Below are 27,279 nucleotides of genomic sequence, written 5' to 3' on the forward strand. Positions count from 1 at the left end.
TGTGGAAGATGACTTGCGCCACCTCAGGATGTAGACACACACTTGTGACCTGCAAGACATCAATCTGCCAGTTGCGGCTCCCAGCTCCTAAAAGGGGCTGGGAGGGTGTGGCGCGATGGGGAGGGGAAGGGAGGACAAGGTGAGGTGGGAGCGGGGGGAATTTAATAAATTATTTTAAAAAATAAAAATAAAAAACCTTACCTTAACTCGCCGCGTGCCGCTCCTGTCTCTGCTGCAGGCACAGGCTCCCAGCCTGCCCGGCGCCAATCCTGACGCTTCTCAGAGCAGCATCAGGATTGGCTGGGAGCACCCAGCCAAGGTGCTCCCAGGCAGACTGGGAGCCTGTGCAGGCTCTCTCCAGCCCGGCACTGCACATGTGTGTTTGACCGGCCCAAGATGGCCTGCCAAACACACATGCACTCTGAGGGAGAGTGCTGAGCGCTCTCCCTCAAAGTGCACGTCACCCCCAATGCCCCGCCACTTTCAGAACGAAAGGTTTGCAGCTTCTGCTGCTGGCGGGGGGCGACAAATGGTCTGTAGCTCCAGTAAATTAATGTAGATCCAGTCCTCCATTGGGGAGCGGAGCCCGCTGATATCCCCCGCCCCCCTCCAGTAATCCAGAAACCAAATAGGGATGCATCCGTCACCACTTTTGAAGTCTGGGTGAAAAGGGAGAGTAGCCTGCCAAAGGGAAGTTGTGATTGGTCAGCCAACACAGAAGGTAATGAGCTGTCTCCTCTGACAACCGGTTGGTGTCGGAAAGGCAGCCTTGATGCTTGGCCTACTGGCATTTCAGATTCCACTGCAGGCTCATATGTGCCTCTTGGTGCAGTTGACGAGGATCACCTAGATCCTGAATTGACTCTTATACACTGAGATCATAGCCTGATGTTGTTGACTTGCTGTGGAGGAAAGTCCATGAAATTAATGGGTGCAGGATCGCTCCAATGAACAGAAGCCTCTGTGAGGTTGATTGTTGGCTTGATTTTGTATGGGGCTAGCTTAGTTTATGGTGTACAACTATGGTGTGGCACAGTATACTGAGTCCAGACAACCCTTAGTGATAGTGTTTAGATGTCCAGATAGCAAAAGCTCTCTTGGGGTAGCTGAGGCAAACAGCTAACGCTTATCCAGGAGGAATGTAAAGCACTTGCAATACCACAGTAGCCAGACACAAACCCTCACACAAAAAAGAACCACACAAGTGTTGAAAAATTAAGGATTCTTTATAAGAGCTCTAACTACTAGACTAGCATTGGTATGTCTCCCTTTGGAAATATCTACACATAATATATACACCAAATAACAAGCAGAAATACCATAAAATGTACATGGCCCTATGAGGGAGCCAAACCAAAAACTAAGTAAGTGAAATGCGAAATAGTGAACCCAACCAAGGTAAGTGTGGTAGTTAGCTATGGGTTGGGGAAGAATGAAAACACAAGAGGTAAGTACAGCAAGCGTTCCCAGCAACAGGGTGCAGAGTGGTTTCCTACCCAGTCATCCTAACACCATGAAGGAATTTGTGAGTTTCAGGACCCTCCCCATTAGACCCTGAGGAAACCCAAAGACAGGAGGAAGGTTGGAGAGAATCCCCACCCAAGGATACCCAGAAGACAGGTGCACCTACACCAGGGGACCCGGATGCATAGGGATGAAAGGACATCGGAAACCCTCGATGAATTCAATAGAGGCCTCGGTTGTCCATCTGCTGTCGCGACCCGTGGATCAGGCCTGTGGAACCCAAGGACAGATTCCAGATGTAGAAGATCTGAAAAGGAAGGGGACAGAGTCCAGCACACTCAGAGGTGGCCAGGTGGTGCAGGTGACAATGCCCACCCTCCGAGAGGTGAAGTTCCTGCAGGTTGGTGAAGGAAGGAATCCAGCTGCGGGGCCCGGGAGCTGCAGAAGATCCTAGGAGTCACCTATGAGCTGAAGGGTCAGAGACCAGCGAGGCTATCAACAAGCACTGGCAAATGCAAGCAGAAGCTGAAGATGAATTTGCAAGTTTTTGTGGACCAGCAAGGTCTAGGAGACTCTACCCTTTAGGGGGAGCGAGGGCTAGCCCTCAGCACACAGGGAGGCCAACAGAGGTTGTTGGAGCCCCCACCAGTGACCCACAGGCAATGGACACAGGGAGTCACAAGGAGGCATCAACAGCACAAATAAACAGAAGTCCCATGTCACAGGAGTTGCAGAACAGAGGCTGATCTTCGGACTGGAGAGTGCTGGAGACTAGTGCTTCTTGGGGCTCGAAGATCTCTTGGAGGAAAAGCCCAAAAACCTTGGCAAGAGCAACAGTTGCAGTGCACAGGAGCTCCAGTCCAGTCGCAGGAGTAGGGATCCACCATCTTCCAAGTTGGTCAGAAAATAGGCAGGACCCAGAGGAGGCCACAGAACCACCACCCGTGATGCAGAGCCTTTCGATGTCTGCGGGACAGCAGACCCCACCAGCCAGTTCATGTTGTCTTGAGGAGTTTGCGGATGCAGGGAGTGACTCCTCCACTCCAAGGGAGATTCCTTTGTGCTTCCAGGTGCAAACAGAGTCCTTGTGACCTTGGATGTTGCAGAGTTCTTGCAGGATCCAGAGAAACATTGTTGCAATGGAAGCCTTCCCCCCCAGAAGCAAACTTGTTTCGGTTCCAACGCAGACCAGCAGCAGTTCCAAAGGACAGGAGCAGAAGATGTCTTGCAGAAAGTTCCTTGTAGAGTCTTTCCCGACGATTCTGAGGACTCACCCTCGGTGGAGCCCTTATGCAGCCCTAAAAGGAGGTTGGTCACTCTATGGAATAACCCACTTATCAGAGGGGGTCAGGGACATCATCTACCTGGCCTAACAAGTCAGATGCCCTGTGCACATCTCATTTTCAGGATTGCAGAATTAATCAGCCACCTGGCAGAGCTCTGTGCACCTCCCTAGGGTAGGAGCTGGACAGGGCGGGGTCACTTCCCTGTCCTTTGTTGTGTGGTTTCATGCAAGAGCAGGAACCAGGGGTTCCTGAACTGGTGCAAACTGGATTCTGCAAGGAGGGCACCAAATGTGCCCATAAAAGCAGTCTGGTGGCGCTCAGAGGCCACCCAACCCCAGCCTGAAGCCAGAGTATCAATCAGCTCATCTGCCCTAGGAACTGGATGGGCATCAGTCTTAGTGACTGCATTGAGGCCTCTGTAGTCTACACAAAACCTAATTTCTTTCTTTCCACCCTGGGAATGTGGCTTTGGTACAAGACCTACTGGGCTAGCCCAAGGGCTATCTGAAGGCTCAGCATCTTTTGGACTTCTGCCTTGATGCAATCTCTGACATGGTCAGTCTGCCTGTAGACCTTACTCTTGACAGGCATACTTTCACCTGTGTCTACATAATGTGCACACCACATTGTCTGACTGGGTGTCAGGGAAAAAAGTTCAGAGAACTGACTGAGGACTTGTCTGCAGTCATCTTGTTGCTGTTCAGAGAAGCATTCTGCAAAGAGTACCCAATCTACTGAATCCTCAACAGAGTTGTGGGAGAGAAGGTCAGGGAGAGGGTCACTTGCTGCCTTCTGCCCTTTATCAGTGGCCATGAGCAAGCTCATGTCAGCCCTGTCATAATAAGGTTTAAGGCGGTTCACATGAAGCACCCTATGGGGGCTTCTTGGAGTGCCCGGGTTAACCAAATAGGTGACCTCACCTTTCTACTCTACTGTTGTGCGGGGGCCACTCCACTTGTCTTGGAGTGCTCTTGGGCCACAGGCTCTTAAACCCACACTTCTGTCCTGGCTGGTAAACAGTCAGTACTGCATTTTGGCCATGCCACTGATTTCTTACTCACCATGGAGCAAACCTATTTGTCTGCCTTCTTTCCCAATTCTTGAGGAGAGGTCAGATCTGAGTCAACCAGGTACTGATGCAGCTTCTTAGACACAGTTATCACCTATATGCTATCTCATGATAATACTGTACAGCCCATCATAGTCATGCACATTACTACCACATAACCAGCCTTCCATAACCTTAACTGCACAGTCAACAAAATCTATCCTTCCCTGAACATAATCCTATACTCCTCAGTTGTGTGCCCAAACCCATCATTCAGAGCCTCTTTCAAGACCTGGTAGTTGTCTGCATCCTCTTCTCTAACTGCCAAAAGTTTGTCTCTGCCTTTGTCTGCAAAGGTGAGCCACCGGATAGCTTCGCACTGCCTTTGAGGGACCTTCTGGACTTTACATGCCCTCTCTAAAGCAGTAATCTACTTATTGATGTCATCCCCAGACTAGTAAGGAGGGACTATTCTGCTGAGATTCCTGGAATCACGGGTGTCTTCCCTGGCCCTGGAATCTCTGATGCTGCCACCACGGGGTTCTAACCCCAAATTCTTGCTTTCCCTTTCCATCTCTAGTGCCTCTCTCTCAAGAGCTAGCTGCTGCTTTTTCAACTTGAGTTTGGCATTCTCAAGTTTCAGCAAGCTGAATGCCCCTATCTACGCATCCCTCTTCTGAGCTAGAGTGGATGGTCCCAGCAGAAGATGCTGAGGCAAGGGAAAATAAGGATGAGGAGGATCTACCCCTCCTGGATACCCTTTTGACCAACCCAGGGGGAGAAAAAGTAGGCCTACTACTACACCCCCTCTGGTGCTACCAGCACAGCTCCCTGCAGGTTCAAGTCCTCTCCAGAATCCTCAAGGTTCTGTCAAGTGTGGCCATAGGAAGTACCTGGTACTTAATTTTCCAACACTGGTGGTTATTCTCCTCTTCTAATTCTCTTTCCCTATCAGGATTCCGAGTGTCATCCTGGATAAGCAAGTCTAGGAGAATAGCTTTGGTAGGGTTGCTACCTGTCTTACTTTTCCTAGCTGTACACAGGGTCTTAAGTTCCTCTATACCTAGACTCCTGAGTCTGGTCAGCTCCCTCAACTACGGACATGGTGTTATAGTAGTGTACCTGCCTACTCTAAATTTCTAAACTTTAAATGTTTGGAGAAAGGGCTATGCTAGACCCCTGACTACCAAGCAAAAAGTTTAGAAGTTCCTGAAGTTACTAGTGTAGTGTGTAACAAATAGTTAGTAGTGATCTTTCTTTTGGAAAGTCACTGCTGACCAAGTGGTAAAGCAATGCAAGTGTCTTATTCCACTGCTGCACCACCAATGTAGAAGGCTGGCTCAGTTTAGGGTGTACACCTATGGTGTGGCACCCTATACTGAGTCCAGGCAACCTATAGTGACAGTGTTTACTTGTCGAGATAGCAAAAGCTCTCTAGAGGTAGCTGAGGGGAGCAGCTAAAGCGTATCCAGGAGGAATGTAAAGCACTTGAAATACCACAGAAGTCAGACAATAACCCTCACACAAGAAAGAACCACACAAGTGTTGCAAAAATAGAGGATTCTTTATTACAGCACTAACTAATAGACTAGCATTGATGTATCTCCCTTTGGCGATATCTACACACAATACATATACCAAATAACAAGCAGAAATAGCATAAAATGTACAGGTCCCTATGGGGAGGGCCAAACTATATTCTAAGTGAATGGAATACGAAATAGTGAACCCAACCAAGGTAAGTGTGGTAGTTAGGTAGGGGCTGGGGAAGAATGAAAACACCAGAGGTAAGTACAGCAAGTGTCACCAGCGACCAGGTACAGAGTGGTTACCTACTCGGTCCTCCTATAGACTAACACCGGGAATGTTGGAATTTGTGAGTTTCAGGACCATTCCCAGTGGACTCCGAGGAAACCCAAAGACAGGAAGAAGGTTGGAGAGTGTCCCCACCCAGGGATACCCAGAAGACAGGAGTATCTACACCTGAGGACCCAGATGCAGGTGGGTGAAAGGACATCAGAAATCCTAGCTTCATTCAATGGATGCCTCGGTTGTCCAGCTGCTGTCGCGACCCGTGGATCAGGCCAGTGGAACCCAAGGATGGATTTCAGATGCAGAAGACCTGAGAAGGAAGGGGACAGAGTCCAGCACCCTCGAAGGTGCCCAGGTGGTGCAGATGGCAATACCCACCCTCCTAGAGGTTAAGTTCCTGCAGGTTGGTGGAGGAAGGAGTCCAGCTGCGGGGTCCAGGAGCTGCAGAAGATCTTAGGAGTCACCTATAAGCTGTCTCACTCCGTTGCCAGATTGCAGGAGGGTCAGTGACCAGTGAGGCCACCAACAAGCCCTGGTAAATGCATGGAGGAGCTAATGATGGATTTGCAAGTTTTTGAGGACCACCAAGGTCCAGGAGACTCTTCCCTTGAGTGAGAGTCAGGACTGGCCCTCAGCACACAGGGAGGCCAGCAGAGGTTGTTGGAGCCCTCACGAGTGACCAACTGGCGATGGACAGAGGGAGTCACAAGAAGGCCTCAGCAGTACAACAAAACAGAACTCCCACATCGCAGGAGTTTCAAAACGGAGGCTGATCTTCAGATTGCAGAGTACTGGAGGCTGGGGCTTCTTGGTACTCAAAGAGCTAACAACCCTTGGCAAGAGCAACAGTTGCGGTGGACAGGTGTTCCAGTCCATTGGCAGGAGCAGGGGCCCACTGTCTCCCAAGTTGGTTTTAAGTTAGGCAGGACCCAGCGGAGGCCACAGAACCACCACCTGTGATGCGAAGCCTTTCGATGTCCATGGGACAGCAGACCCCACCAACTGGTCGATGTTGTCTTGAGTTGCCTGCAGATGCAGGAAAGTGACTCCTTCACTCCAAGGGAGATTCCGTTGTGCTTCCAGTTGCAAACAGAGTGCTTGTGACCCTTGAAGATGCACATCCTTGGATGGTGCAGATTTCTTTCAGGATACGGAGAAACAATGCTGCAATGGGAACCTTTCCACCAGTTCCAAAGCAGACTAGCAGTAGTTCCAGAGGCCAGGAGCAGAAGATGTCTTGCAGAGAGTTCCTTGTAGAGTCGTGCCCGACATATTTGTGGGGCCACCCTTGAGGGAGCCCTTAAGAAACCTTAAAAGGTGGTTGGTCACTTTCTGAAGTGACCAACCTGTCAGAGGGGTCAGGGACGTCATCTACCTGGCCTAACCATTCAGATGCTCCCAGGGCCTTCCGCACATCTTATTTCCAAGATGGCATAATTAGGTGGCCACCTGCCAGAGCTCTGTGCACCTCCCTAGTGGAGGAGCTGGACTTGGTGGCGTGGGGTGGTCACTCCTCTGTTCTTTGTGTGGCTTCATGCCAGAGTGGGAACTGAGGCTTCCTGAACTGGTGCAAACCAGATTATGAAAGGAGGGCACCAAATGTGCCCTTCAAAGCAGTCTGGTGGCATTCAGAGGTCACCCCACCCAAGCCCATAGACACCTAATACACATGGGGAGGTGGTCACACTTCTCCCTTGCAGGAAATCCTTTGTTCTTCCTTCTGCTGCTTGAGTCTGGCTCACTAGCAGGAGGGCAGAACAGTGTCTGGGGTGGGCAGCAGCGTGGGCACTGGGGGATCCTCTAAGGAATCCCCAGAATACAGGGTATCATGCAACTAGCACTGGAATCAGTGTAGTTGCATGATTCCAACATGTTTGATACCAAACATGCTTAGGTTCGGAAGTGCCATTATGTAATTGGACCACTTGTGTTGATCAGTGTCCACTACATACCGTAAGATAGATTCCCCACATTTACAAAGCCCAGGGAATGGAGTCTGGGGTTTGCAGGGGTCCCCTATTCATGCAATGTTTCCCTCACACTTATGGACATGCACCCTGCCCTTGGGCTGAAGGGCCTACCAGAGGGGTGACTTATAGTTCATAAGTGCAGTGACCGGGATATAAGGTGAGCCTTCTATCGGTGGTGAAAGGGTGAATGACAATTTCACGCAGGTTTCAATGGCAGACCTGCAGACACAGATTGCATGGGCTCCCATTGAGGGACCAATACATGCTGCAGCCCATGGGAGACCCCTGGTGCACCAATGCCCTGGATACCTAGGTACCATATACTAGGGACTTACATGGGTGCCCCAGAATGCCAGTTGTAGGGTGTAAGGTTTACCAGGAACCAAATTTAGAGGAGAGGGCACAGGCACTGGGGTCATGATTAGCAGGATCCCAGTGCACTACAGTCTAAACACACTGAGACCAGGCAAAAATTGTGGGTAACTATGTCAGAAAGATGCTACTTTCCTACAATTATGATGAAACCCATTTATGTTAAAAGTTCCACTATGGTACACAACTGAGTTGAATCAACATTCAGCAACCAGAAGTCGAGTTGTAGGATTACAGGAACTCCTGACCTCTGAAGATGGGCAACGACCACTATCATCACTTTCGTGAACAGTCAAGGGTCGCTAGTGATGCAAAAGGGAGCATGGCAAATAGGAAATGTTCCTGGCCCAGCTTGAACCACAGGTAAAGCCTGTGAGAATGCAGGATGTATGCATACAAATATATGCCCTGCTTCTCCAAGAACACTATCTAGCATCCTGGGTCCTGAGTGAGCACAGAGAATCAGAAACAGTGTGATCATTTTGATTTTGCTTTTTGCAGGAAAGTGCTCAGTAGTCAGAGTCCTAAGAGGGGCCTGAGGCCCCTGTTAATTTTTGGGATAAGAAATAGCAATAATTAAAACCTTGTCTTTCCTTGATTCCCGTACACTTTCTATGGTGCCGTTAGAGAGCAAGTGGCACACTAGCAGTGGCAGGATGAACCATCTGTTCAAATTCATTCTGATGATGGAGAAATATTGAGTGGGAGGACAGAAAATGTAGGCCTGTTTGAACAATTTGCAAAGCCCATCTGTCAGATGTGATGGATCACCAAAACAGGAAGGGGGTCCAAATACTGGCCCTCACTGATTAGGCATATGCCACTTACGGCACACTAAAGTGGTTTGTTGGCCACTGTTACAGGGAGAGAGGAGATGGAATTTGGTTGCCCCTGTAGGCCTATAGGCCTCTGTTGTCTGCCAGATCCGTGTCTGTGGCCCTAAAAGGACAGGCCTGTCTGCTACATCACTGGTTGGGATGGCTATCCCTTCTATGGGGGTCATTCTAACTTCGGCGGGCGGCGGAGGCCGCCCGCCAAAGATCCCCCGCCAGAACACCGCAGCGCGGTCAAATGACCGCCGCAGTGATTCTGACTTTCCCGCTGGCGGGTGGGCGACCGCCAAAAGGCCGCCCGCCCGCCCAGCGGGAAAGCACCAGCAACGAGGAAGCCAGCTCCGAATGGAGCCGGCGGAGTTGCTGGTGTGCGACGGGCGCAGTTGCACCCGTCGCGATTTTCAGTGTCTGCCACGCAGACACTGAAAATCAATGTGGGGCCCTGGTAGGGGGCCCCTGCAGTGCCCATGCCAGCGGCATGGGCACTGCAGGGGCCCCCAGGGGCCCCACAACACTCGTTCCTGCCAGCCAGGTTCTGGCGGTGAAAACCGCCAGAACCAGGCTGGCGGGAAGGGGGTCGGAATCCCCATGGCGGCGCTGCTTGCAGCGCCGCCGTGGAGGATTCCCTGGGGCAGCGCGAAGCCGGCGGGAAAGCGCCGGCTTCCCTTTTCTGACCGCGGCTTTACCGCCGCGGTCAGAATGCCCCCGGAAGCACCGCCAGCCTGTTGGCGGTGCTTCCTCCGTCACCTAGCCTGGCGGTCTATGACCGCCAGGGTAGGAATGACCCCCTATATGCCAGCCCTCTGGTGTATCTCCTAAATTTTCAGAGCTGGTACAGAAATTGTTCGGAATTGGTCAATAGCATCAAATATTTTTTTGTTGTTTTCATTAATAAAAGTTAACAGAAAATGACATCATCGTAAAAAACATGGAGGCCGCCCGCCAAAGATCCCCCGCCAGAACACCGCAGCGCGGTCAAATGACCGCCGCAGTGATTCTGACTTTCCCGCTGGGCGGGTGGGCGACCGCCAAAAGGCCGCCCGCCCGCCCAGCGGGAAAGCACCAGCAACGAGGAAGCCAGCTCCGAATGGAGCCGGCGGAGTTGCTGGTGTGCGACGGGCGCAGTTGCACCCGTCGCGATTTTCAGTGTCTGCCACGCAGACACTGAAAATCAATGTGGGGCCCTGGTAGGGGGCCCCTGCAGTGCCCATGCCAGTGGCATGGGCACTGCAGGGGCCCCCAGGGGCCCCACGACACCCGTTCCTGCCAGCCAGGTTCTGGCGGTGAAAACCGCCAGAACCAGGCTGGCGGGAAGGGGGTCGGAATCCCATGGCGGCGCTGCTTGCAGCGCCGCCGTGGAGGATTCCCTGGGGCAGCGGGAAGCCGGCGGGAAAGCGCTGGCTTCCCTTTTCTGACCGCGGCTTTACCGCCGCGGTCAGAATGCCCCCGGAAGCACCGCCAGCCTGTTGGCGGTGCTTCCTCCGTCACCTACCCTGGCGGTCTATGACCGCCAGGGTCGGAATGACCCCCTATATGCCAGCCCTCTGGTGTATCTCCTAAATTTTCAGAGCTGGTACAGAAATTGTTCGGAATTGGTCAATAGCATCAAATATTTTTTTGTTGTTTTCATTAATAAAAGTTAACAGAAAATGACATCATCGTAACAAACATGGAGGCCGCCCGCCAAAGATCCCCCGCCAGAACACCGCAGCGCGGTCAAATGACCGCCGCAGTGATTCTGACTTTCCCGCTGGGCGGGTGGGCGACCGCCAAAAGGCCGCCCGCCCGCCCAGCGGGAAAGCACCAGCAACGAGGAAGCCAGCTCCGAATGGAGCCGGCGGAGTTGCTGGTGTGCGACGGGCGCAGTTGCACCCGTCGCGATTTTCAGTGTCTGCCACGCAGACACTGAAAATCAATGTGGGGCCCTGGTAGGGGGCCCCTGCAGTGCCCATGCCAGTGGCATGGGCACTGCAGGGGCCCCCAGGGGCCCCACGACACCCGTTCCTGCCAGCCAGGTTCTGGCGGTGAAAACCGCCAGAACCAGGCTGGCGGGAAGGGGGTTGGAATCCCCATGGCGGCGCTGCTTGCAGCGCCGCCGTGGAGGATTCCCTGGGGCAGCGGGAAGCCGGCGGGAAAGCGGCGGCTTCCCTTTTCTGACCGCGGCTTTACCGCCGCGGTCCGAATGCCCCCGGAAGCACCGCCAGCCTGTTGGCGGTGCTTCCTCCGTCACCTACCCTGGCGGTCTATGACCGCCAGGGTAGGAATGACCCCCTATATGCCAGCCCTCTGGTGTATCTCCTAAATTTTCAGAGCTGGTACAGAAATTGTTCGGAATTGGTCAATAGCATCAAATATTTTTTTGTTGTTTTCATTAATAAAAGTTAACAGAAAATGACATCATCGTAAAAAACACATTCCTTGGCACAGACCATTTGTAAGCAGGTTTCAAAGCAAATATTCAAATGTGTGTTTAATGTACATTACGAAGTCACCACAAAAGAAGACCATCACTACAACACCTATCCCCCATTGTCAGAGAGGTGATTCGGCCTGTACCAGCATTGTGAGATACAATCAAGTCCTTGATCGTGGCACAAGTTATCCAGCCCAGCTCTGCTGTTCTTAAAGCGTTCCAACGCAGAGTCTGCCTTCTTTCCACACATGTGAGATCCATCAAAGGACATGTCCATTAGGGAAGCCTGTACATTGCCAGACAACCTGGTGGACCTCAGCCAGGCATGTCTAGGAAGGACAGCACTGGTACCCACCGCCATGAAAATGAATCTATGGTACCCACCCACTACAGATAAGATACTTGGGGGTATATTTACTATTTTGTGCCATGTTTGTTTCACAAATGTGATACAAAATCTGTTTTTACCTATATACTTTCCAGTGCAAAACTTGATTTGTGCAGGAAAAGCGTTTGAAAGTAACACACAGCAGTGCATAGCACTGCTTTGCATCACTTAGCACCAGTGGGGAGTTCCATGGGTGGTGCATGGGCATTCCCATGCAACCACCCAAGGTTTTTGATGCAAAACCCTATTTAAAAAAAAAAAAGCAGACCGGGTTTTGCGTCACAAAATAGTGCTCATTTTAGCTATGTGCTATCACAGAGAAGTGCTTTTATTTCTCCTTTCTTTTCTGACTTTGCATGTGTGCTGCACTGTACAGCACACATACACAGCGGGATAAGTGTTAACATTAGTCTAAGCATAGTATTTTGTACTGGAATGCTAGACTCACACAGAAAACCTTGCACTATGGTGCAAATGAGTGTGCGTGATGTACAGCAGCAAATTTCTGTGCTGGCGATAGGGAGAGAGGAGGAGAATACCATATCTCTGTAAAAATGGTGCTTGCCTGCTCTCTCCTTCTCATGCAGCCCAACATTTTTGGTTGCCGCACTGCGCTGCATGAGAATTTAGTAAATCTGGGCCTTGATGGTTCCTACCTATTGGGACTGCCAGCAAGATCTCACTGGCCATGACCCAAAGGGCATGTGCGTATCAGTATAATAGACAGGCTGTGTTTATGGATCACAGTGGCAAGCTGGTAGAGGAAAATATATGCCTGTAAAACAATCAATGCTTTTGGATTCTCCGTCCACAGTGTTGGTTGGAAATGAGTTAGCATTCATCACAATGGTTGAGGCCTTACAAAAAGGCTCCCTCTGGCGTGTGGTACTTGGTGAGATAATTGGGATCACCAAACGCCGGTCTATGATGTCTAGCCACTTGTCTGCTACCAGGTGAGCAAGAACATGGTTTCAACCAGGTTGCCATCAAATTATCTGTGAGAGCATCATTAAATGGGAGCAAGTGCTCAGATGTTGCCGGCTCGGACAGTAGAATTTTCATGACAACATTTGTTGTGTCTCACTGGAGAGAAGCTGTAATTGCAGCTCCTCAGCTGCATTCCAAAACTACCACAGCAATGAGGCACTTTCTTCTGTGGAGAGTAAAGCTCTGTCACAGAGGAGGTGTCAAGCCCACTGGTGTTTTGTAAATCAAGGTCTAAGGCAACATCAGTGTAACGGGGGAGCATGCCAGCCTCCTCCCCATCATCATCATCAAAATCCTGAGGTGCACCGTGCTTTGGCACAGGGTCAGAAATAGAATGGTGCCTCTGCTGGTAGCTGGGAGGTATTAGAGACACAGGGTTAGAGTAAGATTGCATGACGACAGGTTGTAATGTCATAGCACAACACGTCCGGAGCTCGAGCCGATGTCAGTTTGGGATCCGACATGGGTGTCTGCACCGGATCATCCACTGGCAGCAGTGGTGTTGTCACCCACTATGGGGGCAAGGGAGCTGGCGTGGTTCTAGGGACTGGGGTGGAAGCCTCTATTGTAGTTGGCATGGGAAAAGTCATAGGTCCCGAGGGGAGACATGACACTGGAGACAGAAATCGCAAAGAGTAACCAGACTGGAGGCCCCTGTGGTTCCAATGGGGCCAGGAAACTTGAGGCTGTTGGAACCAACTGAGAAATTGGCTCTGCAACCACTGACCTTGGTGGAGTGTGATTGATATCTTGATGTCCTGCCTCCCTCTCTTTGGAGACCTAGAACATTGCAAAAAGGTTTGGGGTTGTGGGAAAATAGACAATGTCAGGGACAGGGCTCCAGATCTGTTTCAGAATGCATAAAAACAGGAACTGATGTCAGCGTTTAGGGGTGGCACTTATAGGTAGGTATGCTCCGACACTTTTGGGGTGGTACAGAACCAGAACACATCTGCATGACACAACCTAGCAGCGTGTGGTAGCATTGCTACAAAAAATGCCAAATACAGTCTTGCAACTGGGGATATTCTAGGAGAAGGATCTGCGGTTAGAAGTATTCATCAGAAAGCAGAAATCCAGGAGCGGCATTCTCTTGGATTACCATTCTCTCTGCCAGACCTAGGACTTGGGGCTGGGTTTGAGAAGGTGTTTCTGTGATTGATTTGTGTGCAGATAGGAATTTGCCAGTCTTACAGAAGGAGGTGGTTGTTAGCTAACTAGGCAAAAGATTCTGTAGCAGCCGAGTACAAAACCAGCTATCTACGAGGACTTATGGGTGGTGACTGTGGAAGGGCGCTTCCTAGGAAAGGGAGGCCAGCCTCGAGGAGACTACTCGAATAGCTAGGTCTTCAGCTTCTTGCTGAAATCAAGAAGGGAGAAGGAGGCTCTACTGGGAAGTAGGAGGCCATTCCACACTTTAGGAGTGATGCTTGAGAAGGCACAACCTCCTGATCTGTTTTTGTGGATGCACAGCACATGTGCTAGTGAGATTATGGCTGAGCAGAGGTGTCTGGAGGGTTAGTGGAACTGTACACGGTTGTTCTGGTAGGCTGGGCCTGTGTTGTGTAGTGCTTTGTATCAGTGGGTGAGAAGTTTGAAATGTGTGCACTTAGGCATTGAGAGCCAATGAAGTCCCCTCAGGTGTGGTGACATGGAACTGGCATGAGAGCTTAAGGGTAAGTCTGGTTGCTGTGTTCTGGATGGTCTAAAGTCTTAGTGAGTTGGTTTGTGATACCTGCGTAGAGGGTGTTCCCGTAGTCCAGTCTTCTGGTGATGACGGCCTGGATGACGGGTTTCCTGAAGTTGTTTGGTAGCCACTTGAATATCTTTCACAGCATCCTTAGGGTGTGGCAGCATGAGATAGCGACTGCATTGACGTGGGCAGACGTGTCCAGTTTGCTGTCAATAATGATTCGGATATTTCTTGCTTGAGTGCTCGTGATTGCAGTGGGTCCAGGCGGAGTCCTATGTTTGGGGTCAGAACTCTACCCAAAGGGTCCTAGAAACTTCTGGTTTTTACTGTGTATGTTGGTTTGTGTAATATATTCTGTCTGTGTGTGTTAACATACTTTTCTTTTCTAAAGTACAGACTAGACATTAATCTTATTGCCTGTATTCTGAGTGTCTAACTTACCTCACTTTCTTGAGTAAGCTTTGGACTATTTGACCTCACTAACCTAAGAGTGAAGTACTGGAGATTAGTACTTGGTTATCCAGTTTGGGGTCCAATACTACTGTGGCCTGAGGACAACAGGGGTGAATTAGAGCCCAGTAACCCCTGATGCCTTGGTACCCGTCCAGTTGCCACAAGTACCATATATTTTACATTTGTTTTTTAATGATAAGTTGCTTTGTGTATGTTTGGCTTACTTCTACCACTGTCATTGCCTTGTAGCGTGGCAAAGTCAGATTTCTTCAAGTCTCGATGTTAAAGTTACTCTAAGCAAGATACCCTCATTTTGTATATCATTTACCCTAAAATGCATTACTTACATTAATTTCTTTAGAATGCTACCCATGCGTCAATAAATGCCTCTCCCCTTAAACCCATGCTTGTATTCTGTGTAAAATTCTCATCAAGGGCAGTGACGGCTGGTAATTGTAGCAGAGGAGGGGACAGGAGGTCAGACACACAAAAGCACACACAGAAACACATGCAACACACACAACACACACTACACATACATTCATACATACACACATACATGCATGAACACACCAAAGATTAAAAAACATATCACTTACCTGCAGGGTCTCGGGAGGAAAATCTTGGTGGTTCCAGGATTGATTGATTGGTTACCTCCTCTCATTGCCAGCGAATGAGAGGGCATGTTAATACTTGTCACAGAGTGGGATTGGGTCTTTTAGAGTTGCTGACCCCACAGCACTCTGTGATGAGGCATCAGTAATAGACACTTGGCTCTTGGAACTTCAGGGCTTAAAACTGAAGTGCCCAGGTCTGAGGCTATCAGTAATGCTTCTGCCCCACTCCCCCCCCCGTCTTGGGGGGAGGACCTTGAGGCATTTTGCCAGTATGAAGAGAACATAGCCACCAGGCTGTGCCATCTTCAGCCCGGCAAAGCTCAGCCAAGAGCCTGTGCATTAAGCACATGTATAGCGCCTGGCTGCCTGACCTGATCAAGAAGAGAGAACAAGAAGCGCGCCTGTCGGGCTGACCTTTGCTTAGCCTGACAGACACTTCACTTTGGGAAAAAGGTAGGGGAGTGGTCCACTGCCCTTTAGGATGGGCCCCTTCTGATCAAGGGGCTCTAAAAACATATTGGGCCTAACACCCCTAAAAACATCCTCAACCCAGCTGCAGATGCAGCTGTTTAGTGATAGCTTTGCTACACATACATCAGGATGGCACAGGGCTGGAGGTGGCTACACAAGGTATCTTCTGAACTTGCTCAGATATCATGTCAGAGGACTGAGATGGGCACTTGTACAAAAGAGGGGTCAGTGAGCACCTTCGCCACGCGGGGTGTTTTAAGGCATGGGCAAAGTGGGCAATTGCACAGGGACCCCTCTTCCAAGGTCCCCCGTGAAACTGAACATTCTCTCTATTTCTTCATTTGACCTATTTCTATTCCATTTCTCTCTCTTTAAACCTCTCCCCCTCTGCTTACATCTACCCTGACTTAGTCCCAGGGTCATCTTAAGACTTTTTGGGCCCCGGGCAAGACATATTTTAACTATTGTGTGACTCTGAAACTTCAATTTAGTATTGATTCGAATCCTGGAGGGTATGAGTTTTCAGGAAATGGTGATCAAAACAAAAATGTGTTCCATAGAGGGGTCCCCAAAATATCTCTGGTCCAGGACCCCCAAAGGTCTTAGGATGACACTGTCGCCAGGTTAAAAGAACAAATGGTAGAGCTTCAGTAAAGGGTGCAGAGATGGAAGTGTTAAAACTCAAGCTACCCGTGCAATGATTTCCCAATCAAGGCATTTCCATACAAATACCAAAACGGGGTTATTGGCTTCATCAATTCTGGTTGATCAAGTCAATCCTGTACGGCTCAGAGTAAACTACAGCTGGTCAGCTTTGGCGGGCTTGGCCGCATGCTAACGCTCTACAGCTCCATGAATACACCTCACAGGCAAGCTTGCTGCACTCCTGGCCAGTGCTGGGGGACACAAACCTCAAACATTGAACCTCAACCCTACCCTCTGCCTTAAACAAGACTCTTCTAACACCTCACATTCCTGACCTGCAGCAGTCCCTGCTCTTTATCTGCACCCCTCCTGACCACACCTTACTAGTGACCTGCACCACACGCTGCTACTTCAATAGGACTCGCACACAGCTCTGCTAATGCACCTCAAGCCCTGCCTGCACCTCCATTGAGCACTCCTGGTAAAACTGTAAACTTCGCACTTGTATAGCACACTACTCACCCATTAGGGTCTCAAGGTGCTGTACACATACTGCTGTGGAACCCCTCCTGGCTTTTCCCTGTGAGGCACCCACTCCTGGACAGCCCCAGGGTGAAGCCAGGCATCCAAGCACTGTGAGGGCTGTTGTGGAGATTAAGCAAGCTATTGCCCAGAGTTAGACCCATTAATTAGATTAGGCACTGTGACGAGAATTATCTGGTCCAAGGGAATTGAGCCCAAGACCCCCAAGGTGGGAATTGAACCCTGGTCCCAGGCCAGATCTCTGCATCAGGGTCTGCCGCTCTAACCATTGTGCCACACTTCTCCACCTCTGGTGATATACCTCTCTAGTACCAGTAGCATCCTCTACGACCCTAGCCCGAGATTTAGACTCAACTCTGCCAATGCACCTCAAGCCTCACCTGCACCTCCATTGAGCTCTCCTGGTGATATACCTCTCTAGTACCAGTAGCATCTCTAGACCCAAGACCTAGACTCAACTCTGCCAATGCACCTCAAGCCTCACCTGCACCTCCATTGAGCCCTCCTGGTGATATACCTCTCCAGTACCAGTAGCATCCTCTACAACTCTAGTCCCGAGACCTAGACTCAACTCTGCCAATGCACCTCAAGCCTCGCCTGCACCTTCATTGAGCTCTCCTGGTGATGTATCTCTCGAGTACCAGTAGCATCTACAACTCTAGCCCCGAGACTTACACTCAACCCTGCCAATGCACCTCTTGCCTCGTCTGGACCTCCATTGAGCTCTCCTGGTGATATACCTCTCTAGTACCAGTAGCATCTCTAGACCCGAGACCTAGGCTCAACTCTGCCAATGCACCTCAAGCCTCACCTGCACCTCCATTGAGCTCTCCTGGTGATATACCTCGCCAGTACCAGTAGCATCTCTAGTCCAGAGACCTAGACTCAACTCTGCCAATGCACCTCAATCCTCTTCAAGACGTAGCAAGTGCACCAAATCGGGCACTGTGCCCTTGTGTCATTGGTGAGTCATAATTGGGGAGCAGAGCCCCCTACATCAGTTGCCTCTGATGTCACTGCATCTAATGCACTCTTCGTAGCTAAACCCCTTCCTGTAGCACTACGTTCTGTTCCGCCCGAGGCACCTCTACCAATGCAGCGCTATCATTACCTTCCTAACTAGCGCAGCATTTCATTCTAGTTGTGTACCCCATGCACAGCTCCCCGATACCCAAGAGTGACGGGCACCACACAGACTCCCACACAGCTCTGTGGATGCGACTCGAGCAGAGCCCTCCTGGGTCGGCACACCTGACACCTCTGCCAGTGGCGGCTAGAGACATTTGAAAGTGGTGGGGCGTTAAAGTTAGGAATGACTATTAAGTAGCGAGCGAGCACAGCATTTTCTTTTACTTTCCCCGTGTCATTATTTTAAAGTGTGTGTACCCCCGCCCTCATCCCCCCCCCCACCCCCAAATAACGGGGGGGCCTTTCCTACACAATTGCAAAGAATCAAAATCATAAACTGAATACGTGACCACTGCCCTGTGCTCTCTCTACAGAGAGGCCAAGGATTGGATGGCCACGTATTCTGGACACGTTTTTGACGGACTGGCAGGCACTGTCATATACTCGCGCTGCCTTCAGCGCCCCGATTCTCTGCCCCGGGCCCACACTCACAGCTGCCAAGCACCAGAGCGCCCCACCTTAAAGGGCCCACTTGATCACTCAACGCCTCGCCGAGAGAGGATGCGGGCTTCTGCTCGCAGGCTGAAGAGGCAGGCCCGGGCACAGGGCCGGGGGAGGGGGTGGGTGTGACTGAGGGTGCTGAAGGGGCCCGAGGCCAGGGCAGAGAGGCCCCGTGCGGTGCCTGAGAAAGGCTCAGTCAGGCCTGCTTTCTTCAAGAAACTGGCCCGCGGACAAGATGGCGGAAGTCACGTATCTCCATCACTGACTGAGGGTCCGTGCTAGCTCCGTGTATAATTAAGCTGTGTCAGGAACGGCTTCCGCTGAGATAGCCGATGGGTCACCATTTTACAGAAGGTGTGTTCAGGTGAAAACACTACTTTCGCCAAGTTTCAAGTTTTCTCAAGATAATGATGTAGACCTCCTGAGAGATCAACAGTACTTCCATGAACAGACACCCCAAATATTAAAATAGTACAGACACAGGTCAATCAATGTAACATAACAATTTAAGTTTCCTTATTATATCGGCAAAGGGCTCTTAAAATGTAAATATAGAGAAAGATACTTGTTTATTTGGAGGATGAGAAACGAAAACAATCAAGTCTTGATGCGTGTTTAAGTTAAAACGTTAAAGGAAATAAAAGCACTTCTGAACATCATTTAATACCGGGCAAAGACCAAGTACATGGAAAAGATTTTGTGGACCCAAACCGCACAAAATACATTTAGCAAGGTCGGCTGGGACGCATTTTCTTCTTGCTAACAGGCAATTAAGTGGAAGACAACCAATCCGAAGAAGAAAAAGACCTTTCACAGTATCCGATATTTGCTAGGAAATGTATAGATTGCTTTCCCCAAAGCTAATGTGTGCTACCAAACTACAATATTATACATTTTCAAATTTCATCCACAATCTTGGTCATGAGTTTAGCTTAGTTTGCCAACTTGAACTTTCAAAAAGTGGCGTAACTGACTAGTAGTCCACAATTATAGAGCGGCCTCATAACAGCTAAAGCACTTCAAAGCAAAGGACATTTTTTTTTGCAAATGTACCTGTAGGAAAGTCCCCTCTTTTTGGCATGCTTACCCCCACTTTTTGCCTGCTGTCAGTATGCTTTGACTGTTTTCACTGGGATCCTGCTAACCTGCTCTCCCCCTCTAAGTTTGGTTGCCTAGGACTTTGCAAACCATACAATTGGCACACTGGTGCGCCCTTTTAAGTCCCTAGTATATGGTACTTAAGTACACAGGGCATTGGCACACCAGCTGCAGCATGTATTGCGGCACCCATGGGAGCCCATGCAAAATGTGTCTGCAGGCCTGCCATTGCAGCCTGCATGAAAAGGTGCATGTACCCTTTCACTACAGGTCACTGCACCAGGTCACTGTAAGTCACCCTTATGGTAGGCCCTCCTAGCCCAGAGGGCAGGGTGCGGGTACCTGTGCGTGAGGGCACCCCTACATGAGCAGAGGTGCCCCTACGAACTCCAGTTCCATTACACCAGACTTCGCTAGTGCGGGGAAGTTATTTTAGCCGTGTACTGGACACAAGTAACTACCTATGTCCAGCTACATAATGGTAACTCCGAACCTGGGCATGCTTGGTATCAAACATGTCAGAATCATACCCCAATACTGTTGCCAGTATTGGTTGTATGATTCCATGCACTCTGGGAGCACCTTAGAGGACCCCAGCATTGTTCCTCCCAGTCTTTTGGTTTTTCCAGGCAGCCCGCGCTGCTGCCACCCCTCAGACAGGTTTCTGCCCTCCTGCTGCTTGACCAGCTCAGGCAGACGAAGACAGAACAAAGGATTTCCTGTGAGAGAGGGAGGTAACACCCTCTCCCTTGGAAATAGGTGTTACATGGCTTGGGAGGGGCAACCCCCCCCCCACCCCACCCCAAGTCACCGGTATTCTTTGATGGGCACATTTGCTGCCCTCCTTGCATAAACCAGTTTGCACCATTCCAGGGCCACCCGGTCACTGCTCTGTCGCGAAACTAGATAAAGGAAAGGGGAGTGATCACTCCCTTGTCCATCACCACCCCAGGGGTGGTGCCCAGAGCTCCTCCAGGTGGCCACTTGATTCTTCCATCTTGAATCCAAGGTGGGCAGAGGCCCCTGGGAGCATCTGACTGGCTAGGTCAGGTAGGTGACGTCACAGCCCCCTCCTGATATGTGGTAACCCTGCTAGGTGACCAATCCCCCTTCCTGGGCTATTGAGGGTCTCCCTCTTGGATGGGTCCTCAGATGTGATGTGCAAGATTCCAGCAGGACTCCTCTGCATCATTTACTTAATCTTCTGGCCACTGGAACCGCAACTGGACTCTACAGGAACCAACAATCTGCAACTCCAGCGATGACTACGCTTTGCAACATTGTTTCTCCGGCTCCTTCCTGCAACTGCAACATTTCCCTAGCTGTGCATACTCTGGGCTCTACGAGACTCCAGTCTGCACCAAGAAGTAAGAAGGAATCTTTCTTGGAGTGAAGGAGTCACTCCCTTGCATCTGCAGGCAACAACTGCAATGACGACTTGCTGTGTGGATCTGCTCGCCTCTGGAACTTCGTGCATCCTGCATCACAAGTGGTAGTCATGAGTGGTCCCCATGGTCCTCTCTGCCAGCTGTCCAACTTGGGAGATGGTAAGCCCTTGCCTCTCCTTGCAGGACAGTACCCCTGTTCATCGGGACTCTTTCAGCTACAAAGGCTTGTTTGCTCCTCCTCCAAAAGATCTTCAGGCTTCATGTAGCCCCAGCACTTCTTCCTGCCAAGCATAGTTTCCTCTCGGCTGCTCCAGCGACGTGGGACTCCTCTTCAGGTGTGTCGAGTGGGCCTCACTGTGACTACTGTGCCTGCTGCCAGTGGGTTGCCTGTGGGGGCTACCTCCTCTCCTTGTGACTCTCCCAACTGCTGAGGGTCACCCCAGACTCTCCTCCTTTGGTCGAGTCCCCTTGGTATTGCTGGTCCTCTTCAGCCTTTCAACACTTTATTTTTACCTCTGTGGCATTTGCCAAGGCTTGTTGGTGGTCTTCCTGCACCTCTGACCCACTGCAACCCGATAGCCGAAGTGGGACACCGATTGCATCACTTCAGGGACTCCTCTTCAGTTCCGGGGCTGCACAGCTGGTCTTCTTCATCCCCCGTCGACCTGGTCCTGCATCCACAGAAGGGTTGGCAGTGGCTCCTTTAACAAACGGACTCTCCATCACAAAATGGACTTTGATCCCCTTCCTTTGCAGGTCCTCTTCTACCAGAATCCACCTTTAGGTTCTTCCAGTCTTGTTTGGGTCTTTCACAATCCTTTTCCAAAGATCTCTTGTTGGGTTTGAGGAAAACCAGGTACTTATCTCTGCTCCCATGGTCGCTGGGGGTCATTCTGGTACTCACCTCTTAGGGTTCCTACTCTGCTCTCCTGGTCGCTGGGGGTCATTCTGGTACTCACCTCTTGGGGTTCCTACTCTGCTCTCCTGGTCGCTGGGGGTCATTTTGGTACTCACCTCTTGTGGTTCCTAGTTCCTCCAGCTGCCCTCTACCAATTTCACATCCTTGGGTGGGTGGACTGTATCTCGCATTTCACTTATTTAGTATATGGTTGGGCCCTCCCCTAGGGCCTACACTGTTTTTTAATACTTTGCCAATGCTTATTGCTTTCTATGTTCTTTACTGAATGCTAATGTGTATATAATAGTGTGTTCGCTTACCTCCATTTGGGGGTATTGCCTAATAGTATTCTGGTATTTATGTTACCATAATAAAGTACCTTTATTTTTGTTACACTGTGTGTTATTTTCATGTGTGGTAGTGCTGTGTGACTATAGTGGTATTGCATAAACTTTGCATGTCTCCTAGATAGGTCTTGGCTGCTCATCCACAGCTACCTCTACAGAGCCCTGGTATACCTAGACACTGCCTAAAATTCACTAATAGGGAATTCCTGGGCCTGGTATAAGGTGATAACACCATAGGTGCTCACCACAAACCAGACCAGCTTCCTACAGTACTTTTTTCACCCCAGCCTTTTCTCAGACTTGAACACTACTATCACTTTTTGCTGCATCATAGAAGATAGAATTGAGCAGACAAAAGTTACTCCTGTCAGTTCTAAATAAAGACAGTGTTGCAATTGAAGATGGATCCTTTGTAGATTATAAGATGTAGGTTTATTCAGTGTAGTTAAAGGTTACAGGTAATCCCCCACCAGGAGCAGCATCCTTGCTGCTCCACCCACTCTCACTAACTGGGCACTCCTCAATATTCCATGACCTCACACACTGGCTGAGCAGCAGGGAACTGGTAACTAAGGAGAGAATGCATAGCAACAATTCAAGTCACAAGAGACAGATTCTGCTATTTATGGATGGACTGCATCTTGCTAATGGGTGACTCCTTTACAACTGGACTCTTGCTCCAGGAGCATAATGGTTCTCCAGAGCACCAGGACGAAGGGCAGGCTTCAAGCATTGATGCAGAAGCAGGCTCCTCGGAGGGAGAGGAGGTTGGTCCTAGATATGCTATGTGATTATGACTGGTCGTGTCTCTTTGCCCTTAAGGCCCCTAAAGGGCAAGGGTGAATAATTGAAACAAGAGTAGGCTATGAATCAATTTTATACAGACCATCTATGCTCCCAAATAACCATATTGGTGTTTGTGTTTTAAACTGGTGTGAGACTTACAAATTTGGAATACACAGAGTGGTGTGTAGTACTTTATAGTATAGAGAGAATAGATACATCATGAGAGTAGTGAAGTGCTAATGATATTTCCTTTTGGTGATGTAACTGAATGCTGCTATTACTTTGTAATTGCTATTTTGGCTTGGATAAAACTGAATTGAAACCCGAAGGAGCACTCTTTTGCATCAATGAGGCATTCCAGAGGTGATGTTTGGGAATTCCAACACTACCACCCATGGTTTTTGGAGAAAAGCAAGATTGACAGAAATGACCAGACCTGGTTTTACGTGAAAAAATAACACCTCTTTGAAACAGGTATTAAATAGGAGAAATGTATGTATTTCTCATACGTTTTGCTCATTGCATGTGTGAAATCTAAATAAGTGTCTAAGCATGGGATTTGTACTGGGAGGGTACCTTTACGGCACAAAACCTATGCTAGACATCTCACACCCACACCTTTGTACAAAGTTACGTGCGTGGTGCGAGACAGCCTGTTTGTGCCACGTCTTTCATATGAACACACCAAAAGTAAAGTGAAATTAGTGTGGCATCTGTCCTGCTGCAAAACATTGCTTGGTTATTTCCATATTACATAAGAAACAAACATGGTGCAAACGAATTTGCTCTGTTTCATTTTCTCCCCTAGCACTATATCTCTGTAATGGTCCCGCACTGCACACACTTGGCCTGCAGGTCAGAGAAGATGAGGAGTTAGGGAGGAGGCATGATACGTAAGGGATGAGAAAGGCAGACTGGTGATATCCTACAATGGGTTCTGTACATCTCACCTGGAATCTTAGTAAGATAGCTCACATGGTAAATGCACCTGAAGAGCTTTTGTCTCCCTGATAGATGGGATAGTCCTGGGTCATTTACGAACCAGTGTTAGATATGGGCATGTTGACCAACTCTAAACTGGCCCTGGTCTTTCCTTGCCTGACTAAGATAAAGCACTCATTGATCATGTTTTGCGCGGAGGCTTGCACAAACCAACACAGAACTTAGCACTGATTTACTTACCATTTTAAAGACCCACACATGCAGTGCTAAAATGCTTTGCCAAACTCAAGCACTCACGTCAACCTTAGTAAATGAAGGCCAAAAGTACTAATCTGGCCTCTGACCAGTGATAAATTATGCACAATCCAGTGCTGGATGCAGAGATTTCACCCAAGTGCCACCTGAATAAACCATAGTTGGATACTGCCAAGTTAACAAATCTCTATGAACATGTTGATCATCAGCATGGATTTTAACCTGTTAGTAATCCAGGGTTAGATGTTGACTTTGCCGACCTTGAGGAAACAGGGGTCCTTAGTCAGTTTGTTGCCCAGTATGGCAAAGGTCAGCTGTAACTCAAAAATGTAGGTTTGGATGTAGACTCATTGTCAACAGTTGAACCAGAAGAACCAGATATGGATGCTGGATGCAGAAAGTAGCAACTAAGATGGGAGGATCCCTATGTGCACAGCTTCATCAAGCACAAGTGTAGGAGTTCCAGGCACTACAAGATCTCTATGGGTACGTCTTACATGCAACACTTCCTCATGCACTAGTGCGTAATTTCAAAAAGCTTAGGATACTCCAGCTCAGATGAGTACAGTGGCGGCCCGTCCTTTAGGGCGGAGGCGCCACGCCACCCCCCACCCCATGAAGAGTGTCTGTCAGGCTGAACAAAGGTCAGTCTGACAGACACTCTTCATGTTCAGGTCAGGCAGCCAGGAGCAGACATGCGCGATTTGCGCAGACTCCCGGCTGCCTGAGCTGAACTTTGCTGGGCTGAGGAGATCATGACCCCTATGGGCGAGACCTCCTCGGCCCAGCAAAGGTGCCTTGAGGCCCTCCCCTGGGTGACGAGGAAAGCGTCACCCATTGACACTCTTCCTGGGGGCTTCAGGTTTAAGCCCTGAAGTGCCCAGGGCGAGTGTCAATCAGTGACACTTCGTCACAGAGTGGGGTGGGGTCAGCAGTCTCACTGACCCCATCCCACTCTGTGACGAGGCTGGGACTGCTGCCTTCCCTCATTGGCTGACCTCAGGTCAGCCAGTGAGGGAAGGCAGCAGTCCCAACCCTCCTGGGACCTGGAGGCTAAAGGTAAGTGTGTGTGTGTGTGTGTGTGTATGTATGTATGTGTGTTATGTTTTACATTGAATGTTTGGTGCGCGCGTGCATGTTGGAGTGTTATGAGTGTTGTTAATGGATGTGAGTGCGTGCGTGCGTGTGTGTGTGAAAGAATGAATGTGTGTGATCTTGTAAAATGAATGTTTGGTGCGTGCGTGTATGTTTGAATGGAATGAGTGTTGTTAATGGATGAGCGTGCGTGCGTGTCTGTGTGTGAAAGAATGAGCCTGTGTGTGTGTGTTTGTGTGTGTGTTTGTGTGTGTGCCCCGCCCGCCCCCCTCCCAAAGCTGCTGGCCGCCACTGGATGAGTATACCCATGGTAACGTTCTATATGCAAGGCTTCCACATGCACTAGACCGGAACTCCATATAGTTCAGAAGGGAAGATGGATAAGGGAACTTTCTTTAAGCAGAGCTTGCTCACGCACTAGTGCGGAACTCCTGACAAAGAGATGACTATGGGAACTTCCTATATGTAAAGCTTCCTCTCCACATGCACTAGTTTGGAATTCCACATAGTGCAGAATACAGCAGCTTAGATGGGGAGATTCTACATGCACAGAACGCAGAACTTTAAATTCCCTTGCCATTAATTGCTTCTATAGAAAAGAATATGATGAGCTGTGAGTAGTCATTTTTTCATTGTTTCTCATTAGGTAGCATGTCATCTGCTTTCACTTCCTGCTCTGCTTTTGCCGTCCATACCATCCGTGGAGCTTTGACCAAGCACACCTTCCGGTCACTGGCTACTGGCTACTTCACTCTGCAGGTACTTTTTATAAATTTACCAACAAGCATGCCATCTGCACTCCTGCCCTCCTCCCACTCTTGGTAGTGTTTCTACTTTCTGACATGCACCCTGTACTTGTTGTTCTTATGTCACTACACCCTTAAATCGCTGCCACTTCCTCACCAACCCCAACGGAACAGTACTGCAACTTCGGGTGATGACAAGGAAACTCCCGGTGCCCAAGCTTGCATCACAAGAATACACAGGTCTCTCTCATCCTATAGGCTTTCCCACATGCTCTTAGTGTGCTCCCTACCCCTTGCCGTATGTAGCACCCTCTTGCTCGCAGGCTGTGTTGGTGTTTTAATTCAAGCATGCTCCCTACTGCTCAGGACAAACGTACAATTGCAAGGGCAACTTAGGACCTATGTGTTCCAACCCGCAAATACTGCAGTAGTTTTTATGAGGTTGACAGAAGAATCCCTATTGTGCACCATTACATGAGACAACATACGTACATGGTGGCCATCCGATAAACCAAGGCATTTACATGAAGGGGAAGCAATCACCAGTCTTTGAAATGATCCTCGCAGAACCATGAGTAGATACCAGAGACAACTGTATCTTGCATTTTCATCTTACAGATGTAATTACATCAAGTCAATTTTAACAACTGAATGTCCAGGTGACGAACTCCCACCCCTATATACACAACACAATACAGCTCCTCGCGCATGCCCCCACACGTTGAGCCAAACACATATGAAATATAGCAATAGACATGATTGCGCATAGCTATTCCACGCTCATTTGTACTAGAAGAAAGGCATCATTTGAAATAAGCACAGCATGAGAAACAAGCACGAGCATAACACACATCACGCTCGTGCACAATACCTGCATGTAACGGAGAGGATGTGGCATTACTGCTAGAGCTGTCTACTTTGAAACTGGGGAACCAGGTCCGAGTCCCGGCATCTGCTTAATATCCTGTGATACTGGGAAAACCACTTAAACCCCCCGTACATGAAAAAAATGAGTAACCTTGTGTAATGTAACTGGTGCTCATGTAAAGTGCTCCAATACCTTCCGGCCAAGTCCGCTCAATATAATAAAATACAAAAAT

At 49.5% G+C, this 27,279-nt stretch overlaps 1 protein-coding gene across 1 annotated transcript in view; it reads right to left on the reverse strand.

The window, feature by feature from the left end:
• The window catches only part of LOC138301850 (olfactomedin-like protein 2A), a 98,346-nt gene that overhangs the window by 45,291 nt on the left and 25,776 nt on the right, over positions 1-27,279 (reverse strand). The window lies entirely within an intron of this gene.

This window comes from Pleurodeles waltl, chromosome 6 (genome assembly GCF_031143425.1).
Source record: "Pleurodeles waltl isolate 20211129_DDA chromosome 6, aPleWal1.hap1.20221129, whole genome shotgun sequence".
Classification (NCBI taxonomy): domain Eukaryota; kingdom Metazoa; phylum Chordata; class Amphibia; order Caudata; family Salamandridae; genus Pleurodeles; species Pleurodeles waltl.